At 24.5% G+C, this 17139-nt stretch overlaps 1 long non-coding RNA gene across 1 annotated transcript; it reads left to right on the plus strand.

Annotated features, from left to right (window-relative positions):
- Nucleotides 1-3350: 3350 nt before the first annotated feature.
- Nucleotides 3351-5345, plus strand: LOC145841017 (uncharacterized). The gene is made up of 3 exons (XR_014370134.1): nt 3351-3509; nt 3736-3839; nt 5074-5345. It is a non-coding gene; the product is annotated as an uncharacterized LOC145841017 (long non-coding RNA).
- The last annotated feature ends 11794 nt before the right edge of the window (nt 5346-17139 follow it).

The raw sequence follows: 17139 nt of genomic DNA on the forward strand, positions 1-17139 counted from the left end.
TAAAATTTTTTGTAATGTAGACGTATTATTTAGTTTTACTAAATACTAGTTTTTTAAAGTATTATAACTTGATTATTATTACTTAATGTTTAAATAACAATAGTAAATAAATAAATAATATTTAACTATGTATTTCTTAAATTATTTCTTTTTAACCAGCTGTTTTTGAGTTTTATTTTAAACTTTTTAATTAACTTAAAATTAGAAAAACTATAATAAATTTATAATTCATAACTATATATAATAAATTTGATAAACAAAGAAGTATTAAAATAAATTAATGCTTTGTGCCGTACTTAGTTATAAATAAAGTTTAAAGAAAACTGATAAGCAAACATATAACAAAACTTAAATTACCTTGACATATTTGTATTTATAATTTATATCCATTTAATTAGTTTAGACCCTTTTTAAAGCGATCTTTTCAATAAGCTCGACTAAACTTCAGAAATTAATACCTTTCATACAAAGTAGTAATATATAGTTTGTATACTTTAAACAAGTTAACGATCTAAAAATTAAAAAAGTTTTGTTTTTATATTCTATCGGCAATCATGTGCTAAATAGAGTTCAAAAAATATCCATTAATAGCTTTTTATTCCTAATGTAAAAATAGCATATGTATTGGATAAAGCTTTTATCGTGCCCATTATTATGGATTAAACTCTGTTTAACTTGATTATATTGCCATATCAAGTATAATACGAACAAGACAGAGAAAAGTTTTATTTCTATTTTATAGAACAAAAATAAATTATTACAAATGATAGATAATCCCCTATCAGCGACCGCAAGTTTGTAAAGATCTCAATGATGTTTGAAGTCATTGTTTTTAGTTATTTTAATTTAGTTTCAACCGTGAGAAGTTTTAAAGGTAATCTTTAATTAAACTCCATGTTAATTGTATGTGTTTAGCTGAAGCAGAATGGTATTGGCAACATCAAAAAAGTAAAAACAAAATCCGAATAAATTTATACGTTTCATAACACTTTTTGAAGTTCAAATAACGTTTGTGTTTTGTTACAGTAAAGTTAAATTCCTTTGAAAATATTAATAATATGAAAAAAAGATACTTGTGTGAACAAAAACATAAAATTCCTTAGAAACTTAGTTATTTTAAGTCTTGGTTTGACTAAAAATATAAATAAAAATGAAAGATAACACTGAACATATTTCAAAGGAAGTTTTAAATTTTTTCTATATATTGCGTCATTAAAAAATAAAAAGTAATATATAAAATTAAAATGATACAAGTATTAAACATTTTATGCTTTGACCTAACCAATCAAGTACATTTATTACTATTTTAGTATAGTATTTTAAAAAAATAAAGATACATCAATCTATTGATAAACCAGTAATTATTTTTACTGCTGTTTTATATATATAACTGTATCCTTTTTAATAAAATATCTAACTCACATCTTCTTTATAATGAAAAATTTCAAGCTATAATTCGCGTCTAATTGAACTTACTAATTGAATTGATAGGAAAACAAATATACTTAAATACTAGTTTTGTTAAAAACAATTTAAAGTTAAATATCGTAAAAACAGTATATTGCAATCAACAGAAACACTTGTGTAAAAATACCGTTTTTAAGATTCGGCTCTTAAGTTTTGTTTTTTTTAATAAAAAAGAAAGTTAATAAATTAAAGATGTTTTAATACTTAGTTTAAACTTTTACAACAATTGTAGTTCAAAAAAACATTAATTGTTATTTGAGCTGCAACTATTAGTTTTTTAAATGTGTAGAACATTACCTTATTTAAAAATCTATAATGTTGCAATATACATAAGCAGTTATGTTCTACAGATTATCTGTAACTATAATCGGTATACTCATTTATTACAAAACAACTGTTGTTATTGTTTAGATTAAGTGAATTACGAAATAGCTAGAAACTTTTTTTTGACTAAACAGTGTATAGTGTTTTTATGTTACTAATTGTATTGTTTGAAATAAAAATAGTTTTGACTATATATTGATCAGATATTTTACTAGGCATTTTTAATGATTTTCATAATTCTGTTTACTTTATTTCATTTCAAACTATTTAACTGTATCAAGTTATTTGCTGTCGTATTACTGTTTTACGAATTAGATTAAAGTTATGCTGTATTATAAGTTTTAATCTAAAATAAATGAAATAGTTATTTAAAGATTATGCGTCAAAAAGTTTTTTAATTCAGATTACAATAATTTAGCCTATTGTTCAGAATTTACAGTGGTACAAGTTTTTATATAAATATTTAAAAACTTACACACTGCATGTATTTCTTATCAACTTAAGAGTTTTAATTGACAAAGTTCAGAAATATGTTTATAGTAAGTAAAACTAAATCAATATGAATTACTTTGTTAGTATTCTTTTGTTTTTGATACTACTTAAAACTAACTTAGGAAATTACATTTTATTATTTATGAAACAGTTTACTGGTTAAATGTATTTATGACAGTAGTCATAATAAGTTATTCAAAAATAGAAGTTTATATGAAAAATTATATTTCAAAAACTAACCTTCCTATAAATAGGTATACGGAATGCTTGTTGTGTATATAAATGTGTATTATCTGTTATTTTTAAATTTAATGAAATAATTTATTTAACACAATTAAACTCGAATATATTAGAATGGTATGATAGTTTTCTTTTTCGCTTAAAAGAGCTTAACATTTTAAACGAGAGAGTATGAAACAAAAAAAATCTTTTGTGTAGCGATACAAGTAAAAAAAATTACAAAGCAATATATACAACGCTAAATTATGGATTTTACGATTACAGTTAACAAAAGTGTTTTCTTGATTTTGTTTGTAGTTTTAAAATTATAAAATTCTAAAATAAAACAAAAAACAGATATCAAGAAGTTAAAGCTATAAACATAACTAGGAATTAGACTTAACTTTCGTTTTAGATAAGGTTTTTACGTCAAATTTACAAAAGACTCTAATCAAACTTTTTAAACTTTTAAGCAACAATAAAAATACAGAACAGTAATTTCATGCAGTTAATAAAAATTTCAAAACTATAACTATGTCAAACAAAGCTTTGCTGCATGCATTAAACATTTTAATTTTCTTTCAAACCAATTTTTTATTTATAGTTTTATTTTAGTACAAATATTAATTTTGTAGTAAATTTTTGTGTCAGCTGTCAACATTACATTTTGAAGGTTTGACCGACCCAAATAAAAACATGAGTTTTCATTATTTTCAATTATTGAACGATGTGTGTTTACGTGGGTTTTGTTTAATTAGAACACTTAAATTCACAGAGTTTTTTTTACAGGTCAAATACTATGTCAGTTCTAAAGTTATCATATACTTCGGTTTGTTTTATCATAACACTGTACTTAGTTGCCGACAAAATTCAAGTATCAGCTGCTAACTCAGTTTTAAAGGATGACAGTGAAGTTTCTAGTTTCAGTGATGTTTACAAGCGTTGTAAGTGGAAACAACTAAACACATTGAACGAAAAAGCTGTTGCTCTTGGATCAGATAAAAACGGTAAGAAACAAAAAAAAGTTTTTATTTTCATAAATTGTAACAAATTTTTTATAATCAATGTTTTACTACTTTGTTTAAGGCTAGTTGTTGGTTATATAGCAAAAAGCTTTTGATACTTAAATGATTCTTTTGGTTAATGCACTCTTTTATATTTTGTATAATTTGTATATTTTGTACTCATACATTTTGATATTTACTAATCACTTACAATGTTGTTAAACTTTAGATGAGTTGCAGCTCAGTTATGTTGAACCAAAGAAAGTTATCATTCGCAGTTTAAAATCTCACAAATATATTTGTTTTGACAGTTCTAACAACTGGGTCGAACAGGTAAGTATAAAATTTATAATACTTTAAACAATTTAAAAGTTTTATAACTGCAACATCTATACTTATTTATTCAAAACTATTTAAACATTCCTAAACTTAATTTTCACACAAAGCATTGTTACAGGAGTTTTTGAACATTCACATGTTTATAAATTTGTGTAAAACACTTGTCGCTTTTAGTTGATTAAATTCTTTTAATCCTTAAACAAAGTAATTGTATAGGATTATTGTTTTAATTAAGTTAGACTGATAGAAATTAGTACTTATTTGTTATTAATACAGGGTACATTTTAAAGTTTTTAAATAGGTTCTTTTTGCATAAAACTTATTCTAACCCATAAAAATCAAGGTAAATTTTTTAAAGATTTGACTAAAATTTAATAAAATAAATTAACAATTCATTTCTTTTTGATAAAAGCTGAACAGAATTTTTTTATTTTAGCTATGACTAGTTAAAGATAAAAGTATAAGCAGAATTTCTAGAAATAATAAAAAATCGATAGTTAAATTTTTATAAACGCTTTTGTTAATATAACAATCAAACATTATTTGATTTTTTGGTTTTAACTACTGCAACAAGTCGATTCTGTTTTAATTATTAATCGTCAAATTAAGAAAATCCACGGAATTTTAAAACTAGTTGTAAATCGATTTAAAAAATGTTTTGTAGACGCTTTTCTTAACACAACAAATAAATGTTGTAATGGTTAAAAAAAATCTCTTTGTCAAGTAGTATCGATTAAATAAAATAAATATGATTATTTTATGTACTTACTTTTTATCAATAGTAAAATCTTTGAATTTATAAACAAGTATAAGTGTTCTAGTTTCTATAATTCTTGTTTGTTGATTTTATAACGTAGTTGTAAAACTGTAACTTAAACAAAAAATATTGAAAATTTAAAATCATAGTTGTAAAAACTTTTCTGTAATGTAAAGTAATTCAAAAGCATTTGGGTTTTTTGTAGTTAATAAAAGTATTAAACTTTTTAAATTTTCTAAAAATTTACACTTTCACATTCTAGAATTATAAATACTTTGTTATTTTACTTAAGTAAGTATCAACCCAATTTTTTAATCATCTTTTTTTACTTAAAAAAATGTTATCAAGCTACCTACTGATAAAAAATGTTTTTAACGGTTATATAAACAAAAGATAGAACAATATTAATTTAAGTTATCAAATTAAGTGCTTATTATATGCTATGCAACTTATATACATTTTTTTTCGTAGTTAAACTACAATGAGTCCACATGTATACTTAACGAAGAGTCAATCGGAACTGGTTACAAATTTTTCTACAAGTTCAGCAAAGAAAGCAATTCAAGAAGAACCAGGAAGCTTAAAAAGAAAGTCTTCTTGAAATTCAACAAACAAGGAAAGGCAGTTAGAAGGAGCAAAAAAAGCAGAAACTTTGCACTCAAGATAAAAAGAGATTCGAGCTGTGGTCGTCTAAGAACAAGACCTAACTCCGACTAGATATTATTGTATGTATGTATGTATTTTTCCGCTCTAAAACTTTAAATTCTGTCTTCAATCGATTTTTGTTTATTTTCTAGCACCTATTCAAAATGTTAGTAGTAAATATACGTTCCAATATTTAAGCTACACTTAACTTAAACATACTTTACAGCTAGCTAATAAATGGTAAGCGTGTTTTAGGTTGTCGCATGAAAGTTAAAATTGCAAAAACTTAAACTCTTACAAAAAAACTAAAGGGCCACTTTTCACAAAGTAGCTTAAAACTAAAAACATACTTAAAGGTGATATTTTTAAGTTGATGATAGTAAAAAAAGTTGAAAAATATATAAGTTAAAAAAATAAAGCCACAATTACCTAACAATAGTCATGTTTTAGTACTTTTAAAGAGCTATGCTTTATCCATATCTTAAAAATGAGTTGAAATTGAAACAAAAATTATTAAGTACCATCAAAAAATTACTATTTGAAAAATAATTGCAAATTAATCTAATAAAAGAGATAATTCAAATTAAATCAGAACTAAATGAATTTAAAATGTCGATGTTTGAATTGTCGTGCATTAACTTTAGGTTGTTAATATTAAAACAATGCATAAAATGTTTCATAAGAATACTTTTGATTAAACATAAAAGCTAAGTTTGTTTAACAACTTTCAAGTTCACCTGAATGCCTGAATAACAACTATCGCTTGTAAACTCAAGTTAAAGTGTTTTATCATGCTTGCATGTAGGTGGAAGTGTAAATAACTAACTACTTAGCTGTGCTACTTTTTTTGAATTTTTGTTTACAAATTGTACTTAGCAACTTTAAAGTTGCATATACACATCGAAAAATATGAAAATATTTAATTTTTTAGATTAAACAACATTTTTAAATGTTATTTTCCCAAAGTGGTTTTTAAAACTATTTAGCACGATTGTAACTTTTAGAGAGAAAATGACAAGTTTTTAGTTGTTGTTTGTTAATAGTTAGTTGTACTTATTAATTTTATGTAGAAAAAAAATGTTATTTCTAATTGGATCATCGATTACTTGTTTTGTTCTTAGGAACTTACAAGCACAACTTGTTTTTTAAAAGTGGTTTTTAAAGTGTGAAAAAATAGTTAATAATATAATTTCAATTTGTCAATGATGTTAAGTCATGTTTGAGTAACACCTACACCGATTAAATTCGTGGATCATGTGCCGACAAACTACGGCTCGCGATTCTTTTTATACTAAATATACAAACAATTGTGCTTTTAATTTGACTTTGAGTGAAAACTGTTTTTAGTTTCAATAAAATTTTGCTATCAAAGAGCTTATTTTGATTTTAAATGAAATAACATTTCACTTTTTTGACCACCAACGAAGATTTTTTTTCTATTAAATCTAGCCTGCAAAAGACTACTTCAATTAAAGCTGGTATAATATTTCTTAAGGCTGTTGAATCCTGTTTTTAACTTGTTTATCTAAAAAGACAGTCGAAGATTTTTATCTACAAAACATGCTTCTTATGGAAAATCGTGTCGTTATCTTAATTTCAAGTAAACAACTAAAGTTTATAACATTAAGTCCTTTTAATCGAAAAATAGATTTTTTTCTCAACCCTAAAAAGTTCGAGGCTAGAAAAAAAAAAATTACAATACTCTAATTTTTTGTCTATTTGAAATTTATTTATAAAATAACTGATCTAAATAGTTTTTTTATATTTGCTTCCTTCAATTTTATAGTTTTTTTTAACTTAAATCTCATAAAATTTTTAAATTTTTCTTTTATTTTGTTTTACTGAGGTAAAATATTTTCCATTTAGAAAGTTTTTGACAAATCTGTGAAAGTTAGAAATACAGAGAGTAAATTAAACTTAAACCTATGTAGTAGTAGCTTTTTATTTTAGCTTTTTATCTTAGTAGTAAAAAGTAGGAGTTTTAAATAGATCATGACGTTATTTAAAACTTGTAGCTTAAAGATTTTGGACAAATTTCAAAATTTTAACAATTTTTTAAACTTCTATGAGTAAACATCTTTTTATAAATTTGAAGTCATAATATAACTTGCCATCTTTTGTTAGAGCATTCTTTGTTTAACAACGAAACTGAAACAGCAGTGGATTAAAAAAAAGTATGAGCGATTTATAGGGGTATTTAATTAGCGATTATTCAGTTTTCAACACTTTTTACTTGATGCTGGAGTTTTTTTATCCGTGCTTAATAATGTAGTTACAAAAATTTTAGTTTATTATTTTTATAAACAACTATGATAATAATTTCATTTTGATATTATATAATGCTTTTTAGCTGAGAAATTTTAAAAGAAATAACTTTGCCAAGTTGTATATACAAAAAGCTTAAACCATTAAAAAAAATTTTTAAATAGATCATAAGTTGTTTGAACATACTTAAAATTCTCGTCTACTTAAATAATTTTAAGCTAACACTAAAACTTATTGCTGGTATCATTAATCCTGATGTAGTCAGTTTTTTAATCTGAAATATACTATGTACAAACTAATTTACCTATTCGATGAAGTAAAGTGATTACTTTTTTATATAAATAGTTGATTTACCTCACGTGTACTTATTTACAAAAAACGTGCTTGTCTTTGCATCTCTTATTAATTTAAATTTTTTTTTTCTGAATCACTAACTTGCTAAAGCAATTAAACAAAACTTATTTAAACGACTAAATACCTTAATTGTTTAAATAAGCATTTAGAATCTAGTTTGACGTGCCTGATGAATACTAACTTTTTAGTTAGATTGTCATGTGTTAATATAGAATTACCGAAACACATTGTATAATAAATAATTTTTCTAAAGAAATATTTCGATCAACGCTTTTCTACGCACTACCTTTGTAAAAACATGATAATAATAAAACATATTATGATCAAAAAAAAAATGTATATATAAGCATACAAAATGACTGAAAAATTATGTTTTCTCTCAAGATGAGTTTTAATTAAACTAAGAGTGTAACTGTTTTAAATGATTTAGTTTTGTAGTTTAAACACTACTGAAACAAGTTAATGACAAGCAAAATTACAAAAAGTAAAACTGAACTTTTAAATGGTGTAAGAAAACATTTTTCATAAAGTAGTCTGATATAATTATTTAAAAATTTTAATCTGATAAACAGATTATTAATTTTAAATAAACTGGGCTCTAACGATTGTATACATAAAGCTTCCAGAATATGCAGCTGAAAAGAGTTTTGAGCTCGCATTAAAGTTGAAAAGTTTCCATTCTTAAAGTTGCTGGAACTCTAAGGATTGTCACTTAACCTCTCAGAAAATAACCTTTCTTTGGTTTTTCCGATATACCCTTACTATAACTTTTGAGGATTGTTGGCACATACTGATCAGCTCGCAAGTGAAAATACTACCACAGTGACAACTAAAATTTTAAACGGTATGGCTTTGTTTTGGTGTGAGAAAAGTCCTTGTGAATTCCACTTAGAGGTCGATTAGTGTACATAATCGTTCTTAAAAGTTTTGCTCATATTAGTATATAAGTACCTTAGTTTTTCTTTACTAAGGTAGTGTAAAGAAAAGTTTTAGTCTCTACAATAAGTCCTCTGCGGGCCGCAGTTATTTTAAACAGTTGTAGTAATCAAAATAAAAATGAGCAACAATAAAGCAGTGATAATAAATTTTTACTTAGCAAATATTTGAAACTTAGTTTAACCTTTTAACTTTTTTGTTGACATGTAGAATTTTTATAAAATGATTTTTTAATTCTTAAATTAACAAAATAATTTGTTTCAACTAAAACTTCAACAAATAATTATAGTTTTAAAAACAATAGAACATTTGAGTTCTGCATGAAACGCAGCATTATATATTTGTTTATTATTTATTATACACCAAAGTAGTTCAAATATTTAAAGTTAATCCCAATACCTTGGTGGTTGAAACAGTTTTAAGTAAAAATTAAACAAAATTCCCGTTCCCGCTATTCCAAGCATCAGAAGAAACGGTAAAGCAAAAACAACTACTTTTTTCACTATTTTTTTTCTAGCATCGTCTGCATTTGTCTTTGCAGTTTCAGCTGAACTTTTTTTAGTTTCTTCGTCTTCGTACGTTGAAGATGTCATTTTGATAGTAAGGTAGGATTTTATATAGCCAAATCTGTTGCAGCGGTATTCAATGTAAGTTATGTTCGAGTTTATTTCAATAGTGACGTAACATTCATAGCACGTTTAATTAAAACGGGTAAAAATTAACTAGTTGTCAAACTTCGGCCCGCGATGTACTATATTTACTTTTATATACTGATAAGCCTTGAATTACAGCAGGGGTCAGCAAACTGCGGCCCGAGGGTCAAATTCTACCCTGAAAACCAAAATATAAGGCGCGAGGAAAACTTTTTTTTATACAGTGCTGCCCACAAGAAACTTTTTCTAAGAGAATTGATCTGTTCGAATAAAAAATTGCTATTTTAAGTTATACAAGTAAGATACTTAAAAAACTAGCACAAGAGACTTTTAATCTAAAAAGGTCGTTAACAAAAATAAAACTACTTGTACTAATTTTAAGAAATAGTTCTTTTTTTATTTTGAGAGCATTTTTGTGACTACTTCCATGCAAGACACATATTTTATACTGAAAAACCATTCGCGGGACAGCTGTTTTTTGTACTGTGTTAAGTATAAAAGTTTTTGGTTTCATAACTGTAACTAAAAAATTACCTGATTAGTACAAATGCTTGCTCATAATTAAATTGACATAATACTTGTGACTTTTTTTTTTCTTAATTTTTGATTGTTTTAACTAAAAGAGATTTCGCGGGACTTAGTTTGCCCCTAATTTGATTTCTACACAAAGTCTGTTGAGTGATGTTAAAACTACATGATATTAGTTAGATTAAATCAATTATCTAAAGACTTGTATAGACATATTCTGATTCCTACACTTGGTAAACTTTTTACACAAAACACTCTTACTAACATTGCACTTATGTAAAATTCTAAACTTGTAGAGAACTTTTATGTAGACCAAAACTAACCTTAAAACATCATTAAATTAATTAATCAATAGCGGTTTAATTTTAATGATAATTCACTTGGTATTATTATATAGTACTTACAACTAAAAGGCAAATACATAAATACTGTAAAGTCATTTATGTTTCGTTTTATTGAGGATAGCTGTGTTAATAATTAAGTGGTTATAAAAAAAGTTACTATTTCTTGCGATTTTCGTTTAAAACCTGTCATATTAAAAATATTATTATACTTCAAAAAAAAACAACAAAGATTTTATTTTACACTTATTATTATTTCTTGAACTACTTTCAAATGCTTTGTCAGCAAGTAAGTAAAATAATTACACCTTTAAAATATGTATATAATAACATAGTTTCTACAATTTTTAAGCACAAAACTAACAACATGTTCACACATTTATCAAATAATTTTTCGTGCAAAGTTAAAGTTCAAATAATCGAGTTTTTAAAAGTTTTAGATTCTTTATATTGACATTAGGTGTAAAAATCATTACATTTCAATTAAGGTATAAGGTAGTAATTTTATATATGATTTTGAAAAACTAACTTCAAGCTAATATTAACACTGGATCAAATATCTCTACACAGCGGTCACAAATCGCGCTGCACTGAAATAAATAAATTTAAATATATTATTTTCAAATTTTTAAAATATGAAAAAGCAAGTAGCCCGAAATTCTATCAATTTTTTTTTAAAGCAAAAGTTATAAGATTTCAAGTTGTACTTAAATATTTAGCTACAAGTGTTTTGTGTATAAAAAAACAGCTATTTTAAAACTAAAAAAAGGCTATGAAAATATTTTTTTTTTGCGTGTAACAGCTTGCGCATGCGTAGTAGTGTTGAACGACAAAGAAAAAAGCTTAAAAAATCGGTGTGAGGACTGTGAAAGAACCTTTCGGTTATTGTGTCGTACACCACAAACTAGTTGTGAAATAAAAATTATTTGTGGTAATGAAACTTACTCGAGATTTACTTTTATCAGTTATAATTGAATAATTAATCGTACAAAAATTTTAGCTTCGACAGCTGTATCTAATTTCATAATATGTTTTAAAATGTGAATACCAATGATATCATCTAAAAAAGACTTCTGTTGATTTACTTACTACCTCGTGTTCTCACAATTTGGGGTTTTCGAGGCCAACATCTAAACAAAGCAGAAGATAATGAGTATTTTTAATTCCTAACAATTGGATTAGGTTATTAGTTATACTTCGTTGACATAAGTTTTAAAACCCATTATTTTAAACTTATGAAAAATTAAAACAAAACATTAATGTTGGAGTTTTTTTCAGATTATACTTTTTTGGGTTGGTTGTGTAACCTTTTCAAACCTTATCTGAACAAAACCTGTTAAAAATCTCGCACTAATTGAGTTTCACTTATAAACTGATTTTATAATAGGTTTAAAGCTCTACACTTGTAAGATTCTGAGCTTTCTGATATTTTAAAAAAGAATATTTAAATGAAATATTTCCTCTATTTTCAATTGTTAGTCAACTGTGCTCTACAAGCAAAGTTTTAGAGCTTATAGTTAAAAAAATTATGCTTATATCTTTGTTAGTTTTGGAATGTGTCAGTATTGCACGGTTGTGCTTTTAGGTTTATGATCTAAGAAAGGGGTTAGCAAACGATATTTTTTAGTATTAAAATAACTTGTACAAAACAATCAAAGTTGCACTTTTTATTCTAAATATTTAGAATTTTTGAGCCAAATTTGTTTGAAATTTGTCAAATATTTTAAAAATCTTTTCCACATTTATGATTTCAATCCAGGATTAATAATAAATATAATTTTTGTTGTTTCGTTTTAGTAAATATTTAAACTAAAGATTGTTTTCTCGGTTTAGATTTACTGAAAAGACGATGATTGCTGTTTTAAATGAGTTTCAATTGCAATCTGTACTGTACTTTCCAGGTAGTTATTTTAAGACCTTAATATAACATATATAGTCCTATAACTGGTCTGTACTTACCATTTATTTTAACTTTAATTTTTGTTAGAAGTTTGACTTTAATAGATAATTTTGTAAAATCTATAAATGTTTTTTTAAGAATACTTTACTTAAAACTTCATACAATTTAAGAAAATAAATAAGTTGATGTTTGTATGTATTTTAATCCCCCAAAAACAATCATATTTTAGTAAGTTTTGAAAATAGTTTTAGCCATAAGTATTTTAGATAAAAGTATTTAAAAAAATTATATAAGTATATTATATATCATTACAATAATAAAATATAACTGTTAAAAAAGATAATTTACAACAAAGAATTGATAGAATAAGTTTTTGTGCACCCTTGTCTTACTTCTGTGTGAGTCATTCGATGTTCTATAACATTGTGCTTTTACTTTTTTATAAACTTTCTTTTTATACGGATCTTAAAAATATTGGTTTATAGCAATTAAAAAAAAAATTTAGTTTCTATGAAAATGCTCAATTAAATACATACAAAGATCACATTTTCAATGCTAAACAATTTTTCTAATATTTTAAAATTATGGCGATCAGTAAAAGACTATTTATAGTAAATCTGGCCGGTCACTCATAAAAAGTTACAGATTTAATCGTGGGTTTTAGATTTATTTTAGCTCAAAAATATTCCGTAAAGCAAAATGATACTTGATCACTTAAAATTTTAGTATGATAAATATACTTTTTAACTAAAAAATTAAAATCAATTCTAGCAAGCATTTTTAAGAACTCTGCCTTTCGTGAATAAATCTCTTCATCATAAATTTTTACTTGGTTTTTAATTGTGAGCTTAGAAAGATCGAAATTTACGTCCTCAAAAAAAATTAAGAGGTTAAACAAGTTAATTAAAAACTTCAAACTATTTTACAGATAAAGAACACTCAAAGTTGGGTGTCTTGCCAAACGTGAACTTTTTTCCTTTAAATATACACCAGTTTTTACTGATTCACTAAACATCACTGAGCACAAAATGTGCAGTTAAGTAATATTTTTCAAAGTTCAACACAAACTAATAAAAGACAATATGTAAGCTAATAAGTCAATTAAGCATCAAAAAATAAGAAAGTGAATAATAAAAGATCGTTAACTTTCGAACTAACTAAAGAAGGTATGAAAACAAAAATAAGTAAGCTACTAAATTAAAAACGATAATAACTTAATTTTTTTTTTTTTTTATGTTAAATTGTAAATTAAAAAAACAATTATGTATAATATATATGTCTTACAAAATAATATTTTTCCTAAATTTTCTATTTATTTTTTCTATTTAGTTTTAAATAAAACTGCACTGTTTTTTTAAATTAAGGAAGAAGATACTATAAATCAAGTAACAATTTTTCAAAATCTTTTTGTTAGCTGTTTAAACTAAGTTTAAATTTCAAAACATCTTAAATTTGTTTCGTTATAAACTGAACTCTTTTTAAATATAATTTTTAATTATTTATAACATTTTCTATTGGTAAACAAGAACAACCGAACCTATTATTTATTTTGTAAATGGTTACTCGAATGATTAAGAAATTACTTAAATTAATTTATTTAAAAATCAGATAATTTTAATTTTTCACGACTATTTGTAAAGTAGATATTATTTAAAAAAAACTTGCATTGAATTTTTTTTTCAGTTTTTAGTTAACTTATAACTAGCTAACTAATAAATATATAATTCCAACTATTCACTTAAAAATAATATTCCAAACAAAAAAAAACTTTTAAGCATAAATACTTGAAAAAAAAACATATTTAGTACTTGAAAGGCTAGATAGATACAAAGATCTGTTCAGACTTTAAAAGTTTTTTCAAAATTGTATGCTATTAGAAATTTTTTCATAATAATAGAGTCCTCACATTATTTAATCAGCGATTATGAAAATTAAATTCTAATAATTATCTAATACGTATAATAAGTAGTTAAAAAATTCTAAAACTTATTATTTTTGATCACAGTAATATTGTTTGATACATACTACCAGTACTATAAAGACTACACATAGGTAAATAAATAATTTAAACTATTTAAATAAATACTATGTTTAATAAATACAATCTTACGAGAAACTTAAATATTTTGTTTTAGTTTATTACATCAACGAAGTTGCATTTTACAGAACTTAATTTATTATTTGTAATTTAAACCTTATCATTACTTATAAAACAGAAAATTGAACATTTAACCCAAAAGAGTAATCAAATGCATAGCTTTATTAAAATAGTAAGTTAAGTAACAAAAACAAACTGAACTTTATTGTGTTTAATCAAACAGAAATTTTATTTTTAATTTTTTGGTTTACTAAACAGCTTCTTAATTTGCGGATGTTCAGGTTTGATGACAATAAAATATAAAAAAATACATTCAACTTTACACTTGTATTTATTTAAGTATTAGCAGTAATTCCTAAGTAAAAAAATCCTCTCTGCAGCATATACCCTTCACAATTTACTTCCCTAACTAATTATACCAATTTCAGCAACCAGTTTATATTGGTGAGCAACTTCTAATGAATAAATCAATTGAATAATGACTTAAATGTGAAAGATAATACTATAAAATAAGAAGTAAGATGAAAATAGAAATTATTTGAAGATTTTAAACTAGTTTCAATAGTATATGTTAGTTTTAGTTTATTATTTACGAACAATATTTGATTTATCACATATTTCTTGAAATAATAGTTGTATATGAAGTATAACCGCAATAAATAGTTTTGTTATTAAAAAGCAAAATTTATTAAATATATAAACGCAAAACTTGCCAACTAACGGAAGTCGCGATGGCCGAACATTCTAGTGTGTTACAGTGAGAAAATTCTATTTACCTTCCATGGGTTCGAAACCGGGTAGTTGAAAAATTTTTACCATAGTTTTTTCAAAAATATTTAATTTTTACTTATGGGTACAAAAATATTGTTGATAGTGTGTTTCTAACTGAAGTATAACCGCAATAAATAGTTTTGTTATTAAAAAGCAAAATTTATTAAATATATAAACGATATATTTTGAAGATGGTTATTTTTAAAACTATTTACAACAAATCAATTAGCTATAACCACAGAAAATGGACACAAAAAAGAATTCTAAAAATTAAAAATACATCATAATATAAATACACATATTTTCTGATCATAGGGGGTCTATGATACCCCTTTTTACAAGTAGATTTAATTGTAATGAACTTTGTGTCCTAGCTATCAATTGCTTTTCACAGTTTTGTAAAGTACAATGAAAATAAGTTCTAAAGGTTTTATATGTTAAAGCAGCAAAAAAAATAATTTCAGAATAAATACATTTTGTTTTACAAATTTTGAAATATAATTCTTTAACTTTTTTTTCTCGATTCTTTTTCTGAAAACAATATAACCATTCATTTTTACTTTAGGGTTACAAAATATTGTTGATTGAGTGTTTGTAACTTATGACTGTTGAACAAAGTTTAGTTTTAAGGGAATAAGTAAATATTTCATAAATTTAGTGACATAAATTTATTTACAAACTACGAAGTACAATACAAATTTATTTCTTGTACATTACTTTGAATAATTTAGTATATTTTCAACTTCCAAGTAGTTTTAACTTTGTTTGTTTTGGTTAAAAACAGTAACATTTTGTGCTCATTAAACCTGCAATAAAAACTGGTGCATATTTAAAGGAAAAAAGTTCACGTTTGGCAAGAAACCCCTTAAAGTTGAGTTGAACGAAATATATTTCGCACCTACTCATCACATTCTACTTAAGAATTTGAATGAGTTCAGCTGAAAAATCTGGTGTCGCTTTGAAATTTACGTTTGTTGATAAAAGTTCAGGATTTGTGGAGAAAAAAATTAATTTAAGTTCAGCTATAAACTCTTTTTAAGCACAAAACTTAAAATATATTTTTTTCTAGACCACTATTAACATCTCGTGGAATACACCCGAAGTATGGAATTTTACCAATTAGATTGCTTTTATAAGCATGTTATATCGGAATGATGTTTAGGCAACTTAAACAGAGAGAATTAAGAAACATGCTTTAAAGAGAATAGTAAATTATTGTAATACATGTTGAAAAGGAAAAAAAATAATTTTAAAAGCCATACTTAAATCTTATTTCAGAACATTAAGTAATATCCGTGCATAATGGATTATGTATAATTTAAATAGACTAAAAAAATTAAAAAGTGTAAATAGAATTTTGTTTTTATTAAGCTGGAAACCATATGTATTTTATAAAGAAAACCTAGTATTTGTTGAGCCCACAGGAAGTTAAGGCACTTTTTTACTTGTTGATCTTATTTTAAAGATCTTTTACTTAACTAACAGTTGCTTTTTACCGTTTTATAAATTCAAACAAGTTTTAATGATATGATGGTATAAAGTCGGAGAGATCAATAGGTTCCTTATGGAAAAACTATTGTAAAAAGACAAAAAAAAGCTATTTCATTAAAAATATATCCTTTCCTACAGTTTTAATAAAATCGTTCTGAAACTTTCTCAGTTCAAACTTGACTAAATATTAAACATTTCTACTGTAGGAATTTTTCTAACTTGAAGTTGAAATATTATTAAAAAAAGATTATCTATTTTGGTCAAGAAACTTTAAAACTTAAACTATTTTTTAATTTATACAATAGAATCTCTTCTATTAATGCAAGGAACATTACCTCAAAACTTCAGTTTAATTGACAAAAAATAACGAGAAGATAAAATTTTTGGTGGACTTTTCAAAATTCAAATAAAATCTGCAATGATTTATTTTCTTCCATACGTTTGTATTAGAAGCTTTTTACACAAATGAGAATATCTCACAAATCAATAAATATTTTTCTATAAAAAGTAACCTAGAGCAGTTGTCAGCACGCTATTTCGAATCCGTGAACCCTA

The sequence above is a fragment of the Thalia democratica genome, chromosome 7 (assembly GCF_965202585.1).
Source record: "Thalia democratica chromosome 7, ktThaDemo2.hap1.1, whole genome shotgun sequence".
Lineage (NCBI taxonomy): Eukaryota > Metazoa > Chordata > Thaliacea > Salpida > Salpidae > Thalia > Thalia democratica.